Below are 18,195 nucleotides of genomic sequence, written 5' to 3' on the forward strand. Positions count from 1 at the left end.
GTTTCTTCTTATTATTGGTGTCCTTTAGTAGTGGTTACTTTGTAGCAATTCGACCATGAAGGCCTGATTCATGCAGTTTACTCTGAACAGTTGCTATTGAGATGTGTCTGTTACTTGAACTCTGTGAAGCATTTATTTGGTTTGAAATTGCTGTGGCTGGTAACTCTAATGAACTTATCCTCTGCAGCAGAGGTATCTCTGGGTCTTCCTTTCCTGTGGCCGTCCTCATGATAGCAAGTTTCATCATAGCGCTTGATGGTTTTTGCGACTGCACTTGATGAAACTATCAAAGTTCTTGAAACTATCAAAGTTATCTTCCGCATTGACTGACCTTCATGTCTTAAAGTAATGATGGACTGTCAGTTCTCTTTGTTATTTGAGCTGTTCTTGCCATAATATGGACTTGGTATTTTACTGTATACCACCTCTACCTTGTCACAAGTCAACTGATTGGCTCAAATGCATTATAATGGAAATAAATGTATGTTGATTTGTTTAACACTTGTTTGGTTACTACATGATTCCATGTGTTATTTCATAGCGTCTACACTATTATTCTACAATTTGGAAAATATTAAAAAGAAAGAAAAACCCTTGAATGAGTTGGTGTGTCCAAACTTTTGACTGGTACTATATATATATATATATATATATATATATATATGCCTTGCGAAAGTATTCGGCCCCCTTGAACTTTGCGACCTTTTGCCACATTTCAGGCTTCAAACATAAAGATATAAAACTATTTTTTTGTGAAGAATCAACAACAAGTGGGACACAATCATGAAGTGGAACGACATTTATTGGATATTTCAAACTTTTTTAACAAATCAAAAACTGAAAAATTGGGCGTGCAAAATTATTCAGCCCCCTTAAGTTAATACTTTGTAGCGCCACCTTTTGCTGCGATTACAGCTGTAAATCGCTTGGGGTATGTCTCTATCAGTTTTGCACATCGAGAGACTTTTCGAAATTTTTTCCCATTCTGTCATGTATTGTCATATTATGTCTTGTTCCTGTTCTTTCTCTTCACTTCGTCTCCCTCTGCTGGTCGTATTAGGTTACCTTCTCTTCCTCTCCTTCTCCCAGCTGTTCCTCCTCTTCTCTAAACTACCTCGTTCACCCTTTTCCCACCTGTTCCTTTTTTCCCTCTGATTAGGTCTCTATTTCTCTCTCTGTTCCTGCTCCTGTCTTTGTCAGATTCTCGTTTGAGTTTCTCATGCCAGAACCAAACTATCGTCTTGTTTGCTTCACCCTTGTCCCGTCCTGTCGGAATCTGTCTGTTCATCTGATGCTACGTGTGATCAGGTACCTCTGTCCTCTACGACCCGCACCTACCCAGAGAGACCAGCAGTCTGTCGCCGCTAACCCAGCTATTCTCCTCTGCTGCTAAGAAGGGGACTCTAACCCAGCTATTCTCCTCTGCTGCTAGAAGGGGGACTCTTCTGTAAATATCAGAAGGACTTTATGATTCATTTATCGCCCTCTCTGCGGGTTGTCTATTTTGCCATTATATACATCTGAAGAGGATCTATGTCTTCCCTGTGTTTTGACATTAAAGGACTCTGTTTTTGTTAAACCGCTTTTGGGTCCTCACTCACGTGCATAACAGAAGAATCTGACCAAGAATGGACCCAGCGACTTCGGATCCTCTCCACTCAGCCGTCGAGCTCCAGGGAGCGATGCTAGGCAGACACGAGCAGGAATTGTCTGCTGCTCGACATGCCGTTGAGACCCTGGCCGCCCAAGTCTCCGACCTCACAGAACAGATTCACCATCTCCGCCTCGATCCACCGGCCACTTCCAGGGCTTTCGAATCTCCGGAGCCCAGAATCAATAACCCGCCGTGTTACTCTGGGGAGCCCACTGAATGCTGCTCGTTCCTCACCCAGTGTGATATTGTGTTTTCTCTCCAGCCCAACACTTACTCCAGGAGCACAGCTCGTATCGCCTACGTCATATCTCTCCTTACTGGACGGGCTCGTGAGTGGGGCACGGCAATCTGGGAGGCGAGGGCTGAGTGTACTAACCAGTATCAGGACTTTAAGGAGGAGATGATACGGGTTTTTGATCGTTCTGTTTTTGGGGAGGAAGCTTCCAGGGTCCTGTCTTCCCTATGTCAAGGTAATCGATCCATAACAGATTACTCTATTGAGTTTCGCACTCTTGCTGCCTCCAGTGACTGGAACGAGCCGGCTTTGCTCGCTCGTTTTCTGGAGGGTCTCCGCGCGGAGGTAAAGGATGAGATTCTCTCCCGGGAGGTTCCTTCCAGCGTGGATTCCTTGATTGAACTCGCTATTCGCATAGAGCGACGGGTTGATCTTCGTCACCGAGCTCGTGGAAAGGAGCTCGCGTTCTCCGTTGCCCCCCTCTCCGCATCACTACCATCTTCCTCCGCCGGCTCGGGTGCTGAGCCTATGCAGCTGGGGGGTATCCGCATCTCGACTAAGGAGAGGGAACGGAGAATCACCAACCGCCTCTGTCTCTATTGCGGTTCCGCTGGTCATTTTGTCACTTCATGTCCAGTAAAAGCCAGAGCTCATCAGTAAGCGGAGGGCTACTGGTGAGCGCTACTACTCTGGTCTCTCCTTCAAGATCCTGCACTACCTTGTCGGTCCATCTACGCTGGACCGGTTCGTCAGCTTCCTGCAGTTCCTTGATAGACTCTGGGCGGAGGGCTGTTTTATGGACGAGACCTGGGCTCGGGAACATGACATTCCTCTCAGACAGTTAAGGGAGCCCACGGCCTTGTTCGCTTTGGATGGTAGTTCTCTCCCCAGGATTCAGCGTGAGACGCTACCTTTAACCCTCACTGTCTCTGGTAATCATAGCGAAACCCTTTCTTTTTTAATTTTTCGTTCACCTTTTACACCTGTTGTTTTGGGCCATCCCTGGCTAGTTTGTCATAATCCTTCTATTAATTGGTCTAGTAATTCTATCCTCTCCTGGAACGTCTCTTGTCATGTGAAATGTTTAATGTCTGCTATCCCTCCTGTTTCCTTTGTCTCTTCTTCACAGGAGGAGCCTGGTGATTTGACGGGGGTGCCGGAGGAATATCACGATCTGCGCACGGTATTCAGTCGGTCCAGGGCCACCTCTCTTCCTCCGTACCGGTCGTATGATTGTAGTATTTATCTCCTTCCGGGAACCACTCCCCCCCCGGGGTAGACTATACTCTCTGTCGGCTCCCGAACGTAAGGCTCTCGAAGATTATTTGTCTGTAGCTCTTGAAGCCGGTACCATAGTCCCCTCCTCCTCTCCCGCCGGAGCGGGGTTTTTTTTTGTTAAGAAGAAGGACGGGTCCCTGCGCCCCTGCATAGATTATCGAGGGCTGAATGACATAACAGTGAAGAATCGTTATCCGCTCCCTCTTATGTCTTCAGCCTTCGAGATCCTGCAGGGAGCCAGGTTTTTCACTAAGTTGGACCTTTGTAACGCTTACCATCTCGTGCGCATCAGGGAGGGGGACGAGTGGAAAACGGCGTTTAACACTCCGTTAGGGCACTTTGAATACCGGGTTCTTCCTTTCGGCCTCGCTAACGCTCCAGCTGTCTTTCAGGCATTAGTCAATGACGTCCTGAGAGACATGCTGAACATCTTTGTTTTCGTTTACCTTGACGATATCCTGATTTTTTTCACCGTCACTCCAGATTCATGTTCAGCACGTTCGACGTGTCCTCCAGCGCCTTTTAGAGAATTGTCTTTTTGTGAAGGCTGAGAAGTGCACTTTTCATGCCTCCTCCGTCACATTTCTCGGTTCTGTTATTTCCGCTGAAGGCATTAAGATGGATCCCGCTAAGGTCCAAGCTGTCATTGATTGGCCCGTTCCTAAGTCACGCGTCGAGCTGCAGCGCTTTCTCGGCTTCGCGAATTTCTATCGTCGTTTCATCCGTAATTTCGGTCAGGTGGCAGCTCCTCTCACAGCCCTTACTTCTGTCAAGACGTGCTTTAAGTGGTCCGTTTCCGCCCAGGGAGCTTTTGATCTCCTCAAGAATCGTTTTACATCCGCTCCTATCCTTGTTACACCTGACGTCTCTAGACAGTTCGTTGTCGAGGTTGACGCGTCAGAGGTGGGCGTGGGAGCCATTCTTTCTCAGCGCTCCCTCTCTGACGACAAGGTCCACCCTTGCGCGTATTTTTCTCATCGCCTGTCGCCGTCGGAACGTAACTATGATGTGGGAAACCGCGAACTGCTCGCCATCCGCTTAGCCCTAGGCGAATGGCGACAGTGGTTGGAGGGGGCGACCGTTCCTTTTGTCGTTTGGACTGACCTTAGGAACCTTGAGTACATCCGTTCTGCCAAATGACTTAATGCGCGTCAGGCTCGTTGGGCGCTGTTTTTCGCTCGTTTCGAGTTCGTAATTTCTTATCGTCCGGGCTCTAAGAACACCAAGCCTGATGCTTTATCTCGTCTCTTCAGTTCTTCAGTAGCCTCCACTGACCCCGAGGGGATTCTCCCTGAGGGGCGTGTTGTCGGGTTGACTGTCTGGGGAATTGAGAGGCAGGTAAAGCAAGCACTCCGTCGCCGCGCGCTTGTCCCAGGAACCTTCTTTTCGTTCCCGTTCCTACTCGTCTGGCCGTTCTTCAGTGGGCTCACTCTGCCAAGTTAGCCGGCCACCCCGGCGTTCGAGGTACGCTTGCTTCCATTCTCCAGCGTTTTTGGTGGCCCACTCGGGAGCATGACACGCGTCGTTTCGTGGCTGTTGTTCGGTCTGCGCGCAGACTAAGTCCGGTAACTCCCCTCCTGCCGGCCGTCTCAGACCGCTTCCCATTCCCTCTCGACCGTGGTCTCACATCGCCTTAGATTTTATCACCGGACTGCCTTCGTCAGCGGGGAAGACTGTTATTCTTATGGTTGTCGATAGGTTCTCTAAGGCGGCTCATTTTATTCCCCTCGCTAAGCTCCCTTCTGCTAAAGAGACGGCACAAATCATCATCGAGAATGTTTTCAGAACTCATGGCCTTCCGTCAGACGTCGTTTCGGACAGGGGTCCGCAATTCACGTCTCAATTTTGGAGGGAGTTTTGCCGTTTGATTGGGGCTTCCGTCAGTCTCTCTTCCGGTTTTCACCCCCAGTCTAACGGTCAAGCAGAACGGGCCAATCAGACTATTGGTCGCATCTTACGCAGTCTTTCTTTTCGTAACCCTGCGTCTTGGTCAGAACAGCTCCCCTGGGCAGAATACGCCCACAACTCGCTTCCTTCGTCTGCGACCGGGCTATCTCCTTTTCAGAGTAGCCTCGGGTACCAGCCTCCGCTGTTCTCGTCTCAGTTCGCCGAGTCCAGCGTCCCCTCCGCTCAGGCTTTTGTCCAACGTTGCGAGCGCACCTGGAAGAGGGTCAGGTCTGCACTTTGCCGTTATAGGGCGCAGACTGTGAGAGCCGCTAATAAGCGTAGAACTAAGAGTCCTAGATATTGTCGCGGTCAGAGAGTTTGGCTCTCCACTCAGAACCTTCCCCTTAAGACAGCTTCTCGCAAGTTGACCATGCGGTTCATTGGTCCGTTCCGTATTTCTCAGATCATTAATCCTGTCGCAGTGCGACTTCTTCTTCCGCGATATCTTCGTCGCGTCCACCCGGTCTTCCATGTCTTCCATGTCTCCTGTGTTAAGCCCGTTCTTCGCGCCCCCGCTCGTCTTCCCCCCCCCCATCCTTGTCGAGGGCGCACCTATCTACAGGGTCCGTAAGATTTTGGACATGCGTCCTCGGGGCCGTGGTCATCAGTACCTAGTGGATTGGGAGGGGTACGGTCCTGAGGAAAGGAGTTGGGTTCCCTCTCGGGACGTGCTGGACCGTTCGCTGATCGATGATTTCCTCCGTTGCCGCCAGGTTTCCTCCTCGAGTGCGCCAGGAGGCGCTCGGTGAGTGGGGGGGTACTGTCATGTATTGTCATATTATGTCTTGTTCCTGTTCTTTCTCTTCACTTCGTCTCCCTCTGCTGGTCGTATTAGGTTACCTTCTCTTCCTCTCCTTCTCCCAGCTGTTCCTCATCTTCTCTAAACTACCTCGTTCACCCTTTTCCCACCTGTTCCTTTTTTCCCTCTGATTAGGTCTCTATTTCTCTCTCTGTTCCTGCTTCTGTCTTTGTCAGATTCTCGTTTGAGTTTCTCATGCCAGAACCAAACTATCGTCTTGTTTGCTTCACCCTTGTCCCGTCCTGTCGGAATCTGTCTGTTCATCTGATGCTACGTGTGATCAGGTACCTCTGTCCTCTACGACTTGCGCCTACCCAGAGAGACCAGCAGTCTGTCGCCGCTAACCCAGCTATTCTCCTCTGCTGCTAAGAAGGGGACTCTAACCCAGCTATTCTCCTCTGCTGCTAGAAGGGGGACTCTTCTGTAAATATCAGAAGGACTTTATGATTAATTTATCGCCCTCTCTGCGGGTTGTCTATTTTGCCATTATATACATCTGAAGAGGATCTATGTCTTCCCTGTGTTTTGACATTAAAGGACTCTGTTTTTGTTAAACTGCTTTTGGGTCCTCACTCACGTGCATAGTTGCTTTTGGGTCCTCACTCACGTGAGGTTGGATGGAGAGCATTTATGAACAGCAGTTTTCAGTTCTTTCCACAGATTCTCGATTGGATTCAGGTCTGGACATTTTAATTGGCCATTCTAACACCTGGATATGTTTATTTTTGAACCATTCCATTGTAGATTTTGCTTTATGTTTTGGATCATTGTCTTGTTGGAAGACAAATCTCCGTCCCAGTCTCAGGTCTTTTGCAGACTCCATCAGGTTTTCTTCCAGAATGGTCCTGTATTTGGCTCCATCCATCTTCCCATCAATTTTAACCATCTTCCCTGTCCCTGTTGAAGAAAAGCAGGCCCAAACCATGATGCTGCCACCACCATGTTTGACAGTGGGGATGGTGTGTTCAGCTGTGTTGCTTTTACGCCAAACATAACGTTTTGCATTGTTGCCAGTTCAATTTTGGTTTCATCTGACCAGAGCACCTTCTTCCACATGTTTGGTGTGTCTCCCAGGTGGCTTGTGGCAAACTTTAAACAACACTTTTTATGGATATCTTTAAGAAATGGCTTTCTTCTTGCCACTCTTCCATAAAGGCCAGATTTGTGCAATATACAACTGACTGATTGTTGTCCTATGGATAGAGTCTCCCACCTCAGTCTCCCAGCTGTAGATCTCTGCAGTTCATCCAGAGTGATCATGGGCCTCTTGGCTGCATCTCTGATCAGTCTTCTCCTTGTATGAGCTGAAAGTTTAGAGGGACGGCCAGGTCTTGGTAGATTTGCAGTGGTCTGATACTCCTTCCATTTCAATATTATCGCTTGCACAGTGCTCCTTGGGATGTTTAAAGCTTGGGAAATCTTTTTGTATCCAAATCCGGCTTTAAACTTCTTCACAAAAGTATCTCGGACCTGCCTGGTGTGTTCCTTGTTCTTCATGATGCTCTCTACGCTTTTAACGGACCTCTGAGACTATCACAGTGCAGGTGCATTTATACGGAGACTTGATTACACACAGGTGGATTGTATTTATCATCATTAGTCATTTAGGTCAACCATGGATCATTCAGAGATCCTCACTGAACTTCTGGAGAGAGTTTGCTGCACTGAAAGTAAAGGGGCTGAATAATTTTGCACGCCCAATTTTTCAATTTTTGATTTGTTGATTTGTCAAAAAAGTTTGATATATCCAATAAATGTCGTTCCACTTCATGATTGTGTCCCACTTGTTGTTGATTCTTCACAAAAAAATACAGTTTTATATCTTTATGTTTGAAGCCTGAAATGTGGCAAAAGGTCGCAAAGTTCAAGAGGGCCGAATACTTTCGCAAGGCACTGTATATATATATATATATATATAGTGTACTGGGTGGAGGCCGTCTAGTGATGGCTATTTAACAGGCTGATTGCGTTGAGATAGAGACTGAAAAACAGTTTCTCTGTCCCAGCTTTGATACACCTGTACTGACCTCGCCTTCTGGATGATAGTGGGGTGAACAGGCAGTGGCTCAGGGGTTTGATGTTCTTGATCTTTTTGGCCTTCCTGTGACATAGGGTGCTATAGGTGTCCTGGAGGACAGGCAGTGTGCCCTGGTGATGCGTTGTGCAGACTGCAGCACCCCCTGGAGAGCCTTGCGGTTGTGGGGGGTGCTGTTGCCATACCAGGCGGTGATACGGCCCGACAAGATGCTCTCAATGGTGATTCTGTAAACGTGGCCATGCAGTCATGGGTAAACAGGGAGTACAGGAGGGGGCTGAGCACACACCCCTGAGGGGCCCCTGTGTTGAGGATCAGCGTAATGGAGGTTTTGTTTCTTACCTTCACCACCTGGGGCAGCCCATCAAGAAGTCCAGGACTCAGTTGCACAGAGCGGGTGTTATGGATACAAGTATCCTGTGTGTGTATTTGTTTTCTTTCCTTCTGCCCTAGTCACAGGTGTCACTCATCAGTCGCCAATCAATCGCCAATCAGAAGACACACCTGCTCCTTTCCCCTTACCCAATCACATCCCCTTTCCCTTGGTTTAAAATAATCCCAATCAGTTATCTCTGCATTTATCTCTCTTTTGTTTATGCTCCTACATGGCACATTTGTCCATTATCATGTGAGTATGTATCGTTATGGTGTATGACTGTTTGTTTGTTGGTGGGAAAAGGGGGTACAAAGCCAAGTCGCACATGGGCATACATTACCCATAGGAAACAACATTGTGTAAGTACCCTAGTTTGAACTGGGCAGACCATCCACTGTATTTTATTGGTTAGTAAGCTAGCGGTTACAGAAGTAGGTAAGACCAGCTAGTTTTTTTTTGAATATTTATTAGTTCTGTCCTTGGGTCCAGCTCAGCACCCCCCCCCTCCCCCCCCTTACCATGTGTTTAACAAATAAACCATAAGTGTTTGACGGTACATTTAAGTTGTCTGTTATTGGTTCTCACTGTTCCTTTTCACTATTATGATTTGTATGAGATATGTTACGGGTCTCGTTTCCATCCCCCCTAGACTGCAGGGCCAAAGGGATTCGTGACAGCGGGGTTGAGACCGAGGGCCCTAAGCTTAATGATTGGGTTGAAGGCTGAGTTGTAGTCAATGAACAGCGTTCTTTCATAGAGAGAGAAATAAACACTTGTCAAGAACAATCACAAGGCAGAAGCCCTCTATGGCCCCAATGTCATGATTACCCAGCAGACTTCACTCAGCAGAGTAATGCCATGACTACCCAGCAGACTTCACTCAGCAGAGCAATGCCATGATTACCCAGCAGACTTCACTCAGCAGAGCAATGCCTCTGCTACAGTAACTGTCCAGTGCTTTTCAGATATTAAATATGACCTATAATTAATTACAGTATTTTTAACTAACTTCATTAAAAAGCAGCTTTTCTGTGTTGGAATGCTGTGGGGGTACTCCCACAACAAGATGGTGTTGGCGTATATTGGTCATTAAAAATATGAATGCAAGTAGACCTTTGATTGGCCATCTTATCCTCCACAGGAGGATGACCTCATCCTCTGAGGAAATAGCAAGGATTTTGGGGATTTTCACTGCACAGTTACTTTAAATAATCAGGGCAGCGCTAGGCTAACATGTTAGCATGCCCCTTAATAATCAGGGCAGTGCTAGGCTAACATGTTAGCATGCCCCTTAATAATCAGGGCAGTGCTAGGCTAACATGTTAGCATGCCCTTTAATAATCAGGGCAGTGCTAGGCTAACATGTTAGCATGCCACTTAATAGTCAGGGCAGTGCTAGTCTAACATGTTAGAATGCCCCTTAATAGACAGGGCAGTGTTGGGTTTAGGGTGGGGGTGCCTGGGTAGGGTGGACTGGTGTCTTCCACAGTGTCCTGCTGGTTGAGGCTGGAGTGTGGGGATAACGCTGGGATGGAGTGGGGGTTAGGTGGAATGAGGGATGGGGTGCTTTAATGGTGAAGGGGTTATGTGGGGGGTGGAGGAGTGGGCTAAGGCCCCAAGGCAGAGTGCTGTGTGGTACAGTGTGGTGTCCCCCTTTCCTCATCCCCCTCTCCTCTCGGCTGGCCGGTGTTATTGATGCCCCTGCCTGGGGGACGACTGGGGAAATGGATGTGGGCGGTAGCAGTGTTCTGTCATCAAACAGGGAGGTTGAACAATGGGTAGTCACAGTATGATCAGTCATCTGTTGATCAAGATGTAATATAGGAAACAACAGCCTCAATCAATCTCTCCACAACACAGGTTCATGTCCCAACTGTCCAGCAGCACAAACTCCAGATCACGTCCCCCTTCACTGTCATGAACATCAAAGACAAGCATACTATCACACTATCACATTCCTGGGAATAAGCTTCACCCTCTCCAACTTACTCAAAAGCCATCAAGAACAAATTGTAATTCAAGATGGTGTAATACACTTATCTCTCCTCTCTCTATTTCTCCATCTCTCTCTCTTTCCCCCTCTCTCTCCTTCCCCTCTCCTTCCCCTCTCTCTCCTTCCCCTCTCCTTCCCCATCTCTCTCCTTCCCCTCTCCTTCCCCCTCTCTCTCCTTCCCTCTCTATTTCTCCATCTCTCTCTCCTTCCCCCTCTCTCTCCTTCCCCTCTCCTTCCCCCTCTCTCTCCTTCCCTCTCTATTTCTCCATCTCTCTCTCCTTCCCCCTCTCTCTCCTTCCCCCTCTCTCTCCTTCCCCTCTCCTTCCCCCTCTCTCTCCTTCCCTCTCTATTTATCCATCTCTCTCTCCTCCCCTCCTCTCTATTTCTCCTTCTCTCTCTCCTTCCCCCCTCTCTCTCCTTCCCCCCTCTCTCTCCATCCCTCCATCTCTCACTCTTAGCCCTCCTCTCGCTCATCCCTCCTTCTCTCTATCCATCTCTCCGGTCTAAGGCACTGCATCTCAGTGAAAGAGGCATCACCGGGTAGGCTGTCATCATAAATAAGAATTTGTTCTTAACTGGTTTGCCTAGTTAAATAAAGATTTAATTCTCTCTCTCCTTCCTTCCATCTCTCAAGCTCTCTCATCCCTCCATCTCTCTCATCCCTCCTTATCTCTCATCCCTCCATCTCTCTCATCCCTCCATCTCTCTCATCCCTCCATCTCTCTCTCCTTCCCTCCTTCTCTCTCTCTCCTTCCCTCCTTCTCTCTCTCTCCATCCTCCTTCTCTCTCTCTCCATCCTTCCTTTCCTGTCTCTCTCCAAGTCAAGAAAAGGGGCTTTATTGGCATGGGAAACATGTGTTAACATTGCCAAAGCAAGTGAAGTAGATAATATACAAAAGTGAAACAAAAAAATAAAAATTAACAGTAAACATTACACATACAGAAGTTTCAAAACAATAAAGACTTTACAAATGTCATATTACGTATACATACAGTGTTGCAACGATGTACAAATGGTTAAGCATACACAAGGGCAAATAAGCATAAATATGGGTTGTATTTACAATGGTGTTTGTTCGTCACTGGTTGCCCTTTTCTTGTGGCAACAGGTCACAAATTTTGCTGCTGTGATGGCACACTGTGGAATTTCACCCAGTAGATATGGGAGTTTATCAAAATTGGGTTTGTTTTCGAATTCTTGGTGGATCTGTGTAATCTGGGGGAAATATGTGTCTCTAATATGGTCATACATTGGACAGGAGGTTAGGAAGTGCATCTCAGTTTCCACCTCATTTTGTGGGCAGTGTGCACATAGCCTGTCTTCTCTTGAGAGCCACGTCTACCTACGGCGGCCTTTCTCAATAGCAAGGCTGTGCTCACTGAGTCTGTACATAGTCAAAGCTTTCCTTAAGTTTGGGTCAGTCACAGTGGTCAGGTATTCTGCCACTGTATACTCTCTGTTTAGGGCCAAATAGCATTCTAGTTTGATCAGTTTTTGTTAATTCTTTCCAATGTGTCAAGTAAATATCTTTTTGTTTTCTCATGATTTGATTGGGTCTAATTGTGCTGCTGTCCGGGGGCTCTGTGGGGTGTGTTTGTGTTTGTGAACAGAGCCCCAGGACCAGCTTGATTAGGGGACTCTTCTCTAGGTTAATCTCTCTGTAGGTGATGGCGTTGTTATGGAAGGTTTGGAATCGATTCCTTTTAGGTGGTTGTAGAATTTAATGGCTCTTTTCTGGATTTTGATATTAGTGGGTATCAGCCTAATTCTGCTCTGCATGCATTATTTCGTGTTCTACGTCGTACACGGGGGATATTTTTGCAGAGTTCTGCATGCATAGTCTCAATTTGGTGTTTGTCCCATTTTGTGAAGTCTTGGTTGGTGAGTGGACCCCAGACCTCACAATGATAAAGGGCAATGGGCTCTATTACTGATTCAAGTATTTTTTGCCAGATCCTAATTGGTAAGTTGAGTTTATGTTCCTTTTGATGGCATAGAATGCCCTTCGTGCCTTGTCTCTCAGATCGTTCACAGCTTTGTGGAAGTTACCAGTGGCGCTGATGTTTAGTCCAAGGTATGTATAGTTTTTTGTGTGCTGTAGGGCAATGGTGTCTAGATGGAATTTGTATTTGTGGTCCTGGTGACTGAACCTTTTTTGGAACACCATTATTTTGATCTTACTGAGATTTACTGTCAGGGCCCAGGTCTGGCAGAATATGTGCATAATATCTAGGTGCTGCTGTAGGCCCTCCTTTGTTGGTGACAGAAGCACCAGATCATCAGCAAACAGTAGACATTTGACTTCAGATTCTAGTAGGGTGAGGCCGGGTGCTGCAGAATTTTCTAGTGCCCACGCCAATTCGTTGATATATGTTGAAGAGGGTGGGGCTTAAGCTGCATCCCTGTCTCACCCCACGGCCCTGTGGGAAGAAATGTGTGTGTTTTTTGCCAATTTTAACCGCACACTTGATGTTTGTGTACATGGATTTTATAATGTCGTATGTTTTACCCCCAACACCACTTTCCATCAATTTGGATAGCAGACCCTCCACCTCTCATCCCTCATTCTCTCTCTCTCTCTTATCTCTCTCTCTCTCTATCTCTCTCTCTCTCTCTCTCTCTCTCTCTCTCTCTCTCTCTCTCTCATCCCTCTCTCTCTCTCATCCCTCTCTCTCTCGCTCTCATCCCTCTCTCTCTCTCTCGCTCTCATCCCTCTCTCTCTCTCTCTCTCTCTCTCTCTCATCCCTCTCTCTCTCTCTCTCATCCCTCTCTCTCTCTCTCTCTCATCCCTCTCTCTCTCTCTCTCATCTCTCTCTATCCCTCTCTCTCTCTCTCTCTCATCCCTCTCTCTCTCTCTCTCTCTCTCTCTCTCTCTATCCCTCTCTCTCTCTCTCTCTCTCTCATCCCTCTCTCTCTCTCTCTCTCTCTCTCATCCCTCTCTCTCTCTCTCTCTCATCCCTCTCTCTCTCTCTCTCTCATCCCTCTCTCTCTCTCTCTCTCTCATCCCTCTCTCTCTCTCTCTCTCTCTCTCATCTCTCTCTCTCTCTCTCTCTCTCTCTCATCCCTCTCTCTCTCTCTCTCTCTCATCCCTCTCTCTCTCTCTCTCTCTCATCCCTCTCTCTCTCTCTCTCATCCCTCTCTCTCTCTCTCTCTCTCATCCCCCTCTCTCTCTCTCTCTCTCATCCCTCTCTCTCTCTCTCTCTCATCCCTCTCTCTCTCTCTCATCCCTCTCTCTCTCTCTCATCCGTCTCTCTCTCTCTCTCTCTCATCTCTCTCTCTCTCTCTCTCTCTCATCCCTCTCTCTCTCTCTCCCTCTCTCATCCCTCTCTCCCTCTCTCTCTCTGACATCCCTCTCTCTCTCTCTCAGTGGTGTCGGGTAACTGGCCTCTGAGGTCCTGATGTGGACACAACAGTCTCCTCTCCTCTCTACTCTCATCTCCTCTCATTTCCTCCCATCTCCTCTCTATTCCTCTCTTCTCTGCTCTGTCTCTGTGGTGAATAGATAACGTGATTTTAAAGTGTGGTGTAAAGCAGTCCTGTGGGTAAACCACAGCAAGTTGGTTTACTGCTCTCAAAATTTAAAATGCAACAACTGTTACCACAGCCTATGAGCCACAGTAAGTGTATGTTGAAGTGTTTCTGTGAGGTTTATGGTTCGGAAGTGTTTTAGGGTGTGGACAGTGATTTACTGACTATGTTGAGCTGTGGTGTATAGGACGCCTCAGATAAGCTTTCACTAGGAAGACAGAGGGATAACTACAGTACACATCATGCTGGATAGCAGCTAGGTCCTCTGGGATTCTCTCTAGTTTCAATGGCACATTGAACAACGCTGACCCACAGAAGGCCTGCTGGCAACTCAATACAAAACTTTTGTCACAGAACAAAAAACACAAGTCTGACGATGTCAATGTTTTTCTGGCCCTGTATTATTATGTTTCTGACCCTGTGTCTCTGACCCTGTGTTTCTGACCAGGTGTTTCTGACCAGGGGTTTCTGACCAGGTGTTTCTGACCCTGTATTACTATGTTTCTGACCCTGTGTTTCTGAACAGGTGTTTCTGACCCTGTATTACTATGTTTCTGACCCTGTATTACTGTGTTTCTGACCAGGTGTTTCTGACCAGGTGTTTCTGACCAGGTGTTTCTGACCCTGTGTTACTGTGTTTCTGACCAGGTGTTTCTGACCAGGTGTTTCTGACCCTGTGTTTTTCTGACCAGGTGTTTTCTGACCTGGTGTTTCTGACCAGGTGTTTCTGACCAGGTGTTTCTGACCCTGTGTTTCTGACCCTATGTTTCTGACCCTGTATTACTGTGTTTCTGACCAGGTGTTTCTGACCAGGTGTTTCTGACCATTTGATTGTGATTAGTTTTCTGAACCTATGTATCTGAACCTGTGTTTCTGATTAGTTTTTTTGAACCTTTGGTTCTGACCTGTTATTTCTTACCCGATGTATATAAATATTTTTTTTAAACATTCAGAACCTATGAATCTGACTCTGTTATTTTGACCCTGTGTTTCTGACCCTGTGTTTCTGACCCTGTGTCTCTAACCCTGTGTTTCTGTCCCTGTGTTTCTGACCAGGTGTTTCTGACCCTGTGTCTCTAACCCTGTGTTTCTGTCCCTGTGTTTCTGACCCTGTGTTTCTGACCCTGTGTCTCTAACCCTGTGTTTCTGTCCCTGTGTTTCTGACCCTGTGTTTCTGTCCCTGTGTTTCTGATTAGTTGCCCGGACCTTTGTTTCTGAATCCTGTGTTTCTGTCCCTGTGTTTCTGACCCTGTGTTTCTGACCCTGTGTCTCTAACCCTGTGTTTCTGTCCCTGTGTTTCTGACCCTGTGTTTCTGACCCTGTGTCTCTAACCCTGTGTTTCTGTCCCTGTGTTTCTGACCCTGTGTTTCTGACCCTGTGTCTCTAACCCTGTGTTTCTGTCCCTGTGTTTCTGATTAGTTGCCCGGACCTTTGTTTCTGAATCCTGTGTTTCTAACTTTCTGTTTCTGACCCTGTTATTTTGACCCTGTGTTTCTGATTAGTATTTCTGAACCTGTTTTTCTGACCTTGTGTTTCTGACCTTGTGTTTCTGACCCTGTTATTTTGACCCTGTGTTTCTGACCCTGTGTTTCTGAACCTGTTTTTCTGTCCTTATGTTTCTGAACCTATTTTTCTGTCCCTATGTTTCTGAACCTGTGTTTCTGACCCTGTGTTACTGACTGTCATGGATCCCCCCGGTACTGCTGCTCATTCTGTTCACCATTTCCGGAGGTCTACATCCCCGGCTTCACTGAACGGGAGTCATTATCATCAACCCCGGACTGTCTTGTTTGATTACACACACCTGGTTCCCATTTCCCCTGATTAGTATATAATATATGTGCCCGCTGTTCCCTTTGTCTTTGTCGGTTATTGTTCCCATGTCCGTTGGTCGTGTGAGTACATATGCATTGGTGCAGCTGTTGTGTTGCGTGCTTTATATATTGTGTATAACGGGTATTGTCCCGTGTTGGTCAACGAGGTTTACCCTCGCTCTTTTGTTTGGGTACTGCCCAGTGTTTTGTATACATGTTTGTTTTGGGTGTTTTAAAAAAACCTATTGTGTATTCCTGCACCTGTCTCCAAATCCTTCATACCAGCATGACACTGACCCTATTTTTCAGAAAAAAACAACAACTTTTGAATAAGTGTTTAATATTAATATTTAATAATCTCAACCCACCCTATTCATTATTATATTTTGTCTGGTTTAGCATCCCAGATAAAGCAAAATATTTTTTGCTCCTATGATTTGAAAAACGAATCATCAGGAGTAGGCTGCTGTCACAACTTCTGCCGAAGTTGGTGCCTCTCCTTGTTCGGGCGGCGTTCAGCGGTCATCGTCACCGGCTTTCTAGCTGCCATCGATCCATGTTTCTGTTTTCCATTTGTTATGTCTTGAGTGTACACACCTGGTTCCCATTAAGTTATTATTATTTCCCTATTTAACCCTCTGGTTTCCATTATGTTTTGTGCGTGATTATTCCTGGTTTGTGTTAGTGGTTTGTGTTAGGGTTTGTTATCCCTGCGTGGATAATTTTGGCTGATTTTATTTTTCAGAGTAAAGTACATTATTTTACTCAGTTTTGTGTCCTGCACTTGACTCTGTCCTCACCTCTGCACAACTGACATATGACAGCTGCGCCATAAGTAAGTGAGTAAGCTGAGATTTGACTGAGGAGTTAATCAGGGCAATTTTCCATAAATAGACAGGTATTTACCTCTCCATGGTTGCAGGATCTTGTCTATTTTTACAAGTTTTCTATTGAAATTCATTGTGAAGAGTTTATTTATATATTTTGTGCAATGAATACCAAGTGTGTCTACTTCACCTTCAGCCCATTTTGTAGGTAAACTGCAGGGCAATGTAAAAAATGTATTTTTAAAAGATCCAATACATAATATTGTACATTTATCATAATTAGGTTTTAGTCCAGAAGAGTTATCTAGATGTTCAATGAGACATTGCAGGGATCTAGCTTGCAGACTTCATATAAAACTTGAATCATCGGCATACATGGACACCTTTGTTTTTAAGCGTTGGATTTCAAATCCTCATGTTATTATTGGATCTGATTTTAATAGCTAGCATTTTGATGGCCACAACAAATAGATATGGTGACAGAGCATACCCTTGTTTAACTCCTCTTGACATTTCAAACTCTGGGAAGTAGCTGTTAGTATCTATTTACATAAGTGAATCACCGAAATTCAGGAATTTATAAATAACAAATGCTTACAAATGCCTTTTCAAAATCCGCTGCAAAACCATTCCTGGCTTCTTAATGTTTCATGATGTTCTATATCTAGTAGTTGTCGTATAATATCTCCATAGTATCGTCCAGGTAAAAAACCTCTCTGATCAGGATGAACAATACCTGGTAAAAGCCCTTTAATTCTGAGTGCTATGCATTTCACTAGTATTTTTGCATCACAACATTGAAGTGTAAGGGGCCTCCAGGTTTTTAAATAGACTGGGTCTTTATATTTGTCATCTGGGTCTTGTTTTAATAATATTAAAAGCAGACCTTCCTGCTGAGTACCTGACAGACTACCATTTCTATAGGAGTAGCTAAAACAATCTAACAATGGAGCTTTTAGTGCATTAATAAAGTATTGATATACCTTTACCGGTATGCCATCAAGCCCTGGGTTTTTTCCAGACTGAAAGGATTTATTTTCCTCAAAGTTCTTCCTCTGTAATTTGGCCTTCACACTGATCTTTCTGTACATTCATTTTTGTTGTATTATTTGGAAAGAATTCCTTACCGTCATCTTCTTTTAGTGGGAGAGGATAAGACGGAAAAGAGAACATTTGCTTAAAACATTTAGCTTCCTTTTTTAAAATATCATTAGTCTAATCATAGATGACTCCATCTCAGTAACGAGTTTCTGTAAATTTGTTTTGTGAGCGTTCCTGTATTGGAGATTCAGGAAGAATTTTGTGCATTTTTCTCCATATTCCATCCAGTTTGCTTTATTTTTGTAATAGATTACATTAGATCGTTCCTGAGTAAGTTCCTCAAGTTCTTTTTGTTTTTTTCTCTAACTTATTTTGTAGCATTCTTTATGCTATCTACCTGTACTATTAGTTCATGGATTTCCCTTGTTAGTCTTGTCTCTAGCCAGAAACTGTGTTTTCATTATTGATGAATATTGAATTGAATGACCTCTGAGGGTATTTACAAGCGCAAATTATTACAAGCATTAAGTATCCCAAACAATAAGTGGATTTGCTGTTCCTATATTATACTAGAAAAAATCAGTTATAAATTATTAAATTACGTTGTCCCTCAGTAAACTTTAATTAAATTTCCAATATCCCCGTCTAAGTTGAAATTCTATAATAT

Source organism: Oncorhynchus clarkii, chromosome 5 (assembly GCF_045791955.1).
Source record: "Oncorhynchus clarkii lewisi isolate Uvic-CL-2024 chromosome 5, UVic_Ocla_1.0, whole genome shotgun sequence".
Taxonomy (NCBI): Eukaryota; Metazoa; Chordata; class Actinopteri; order Salmoniformes; family Salmonidae; genus Oncorhynchus; species Oncorhynchus clarkii.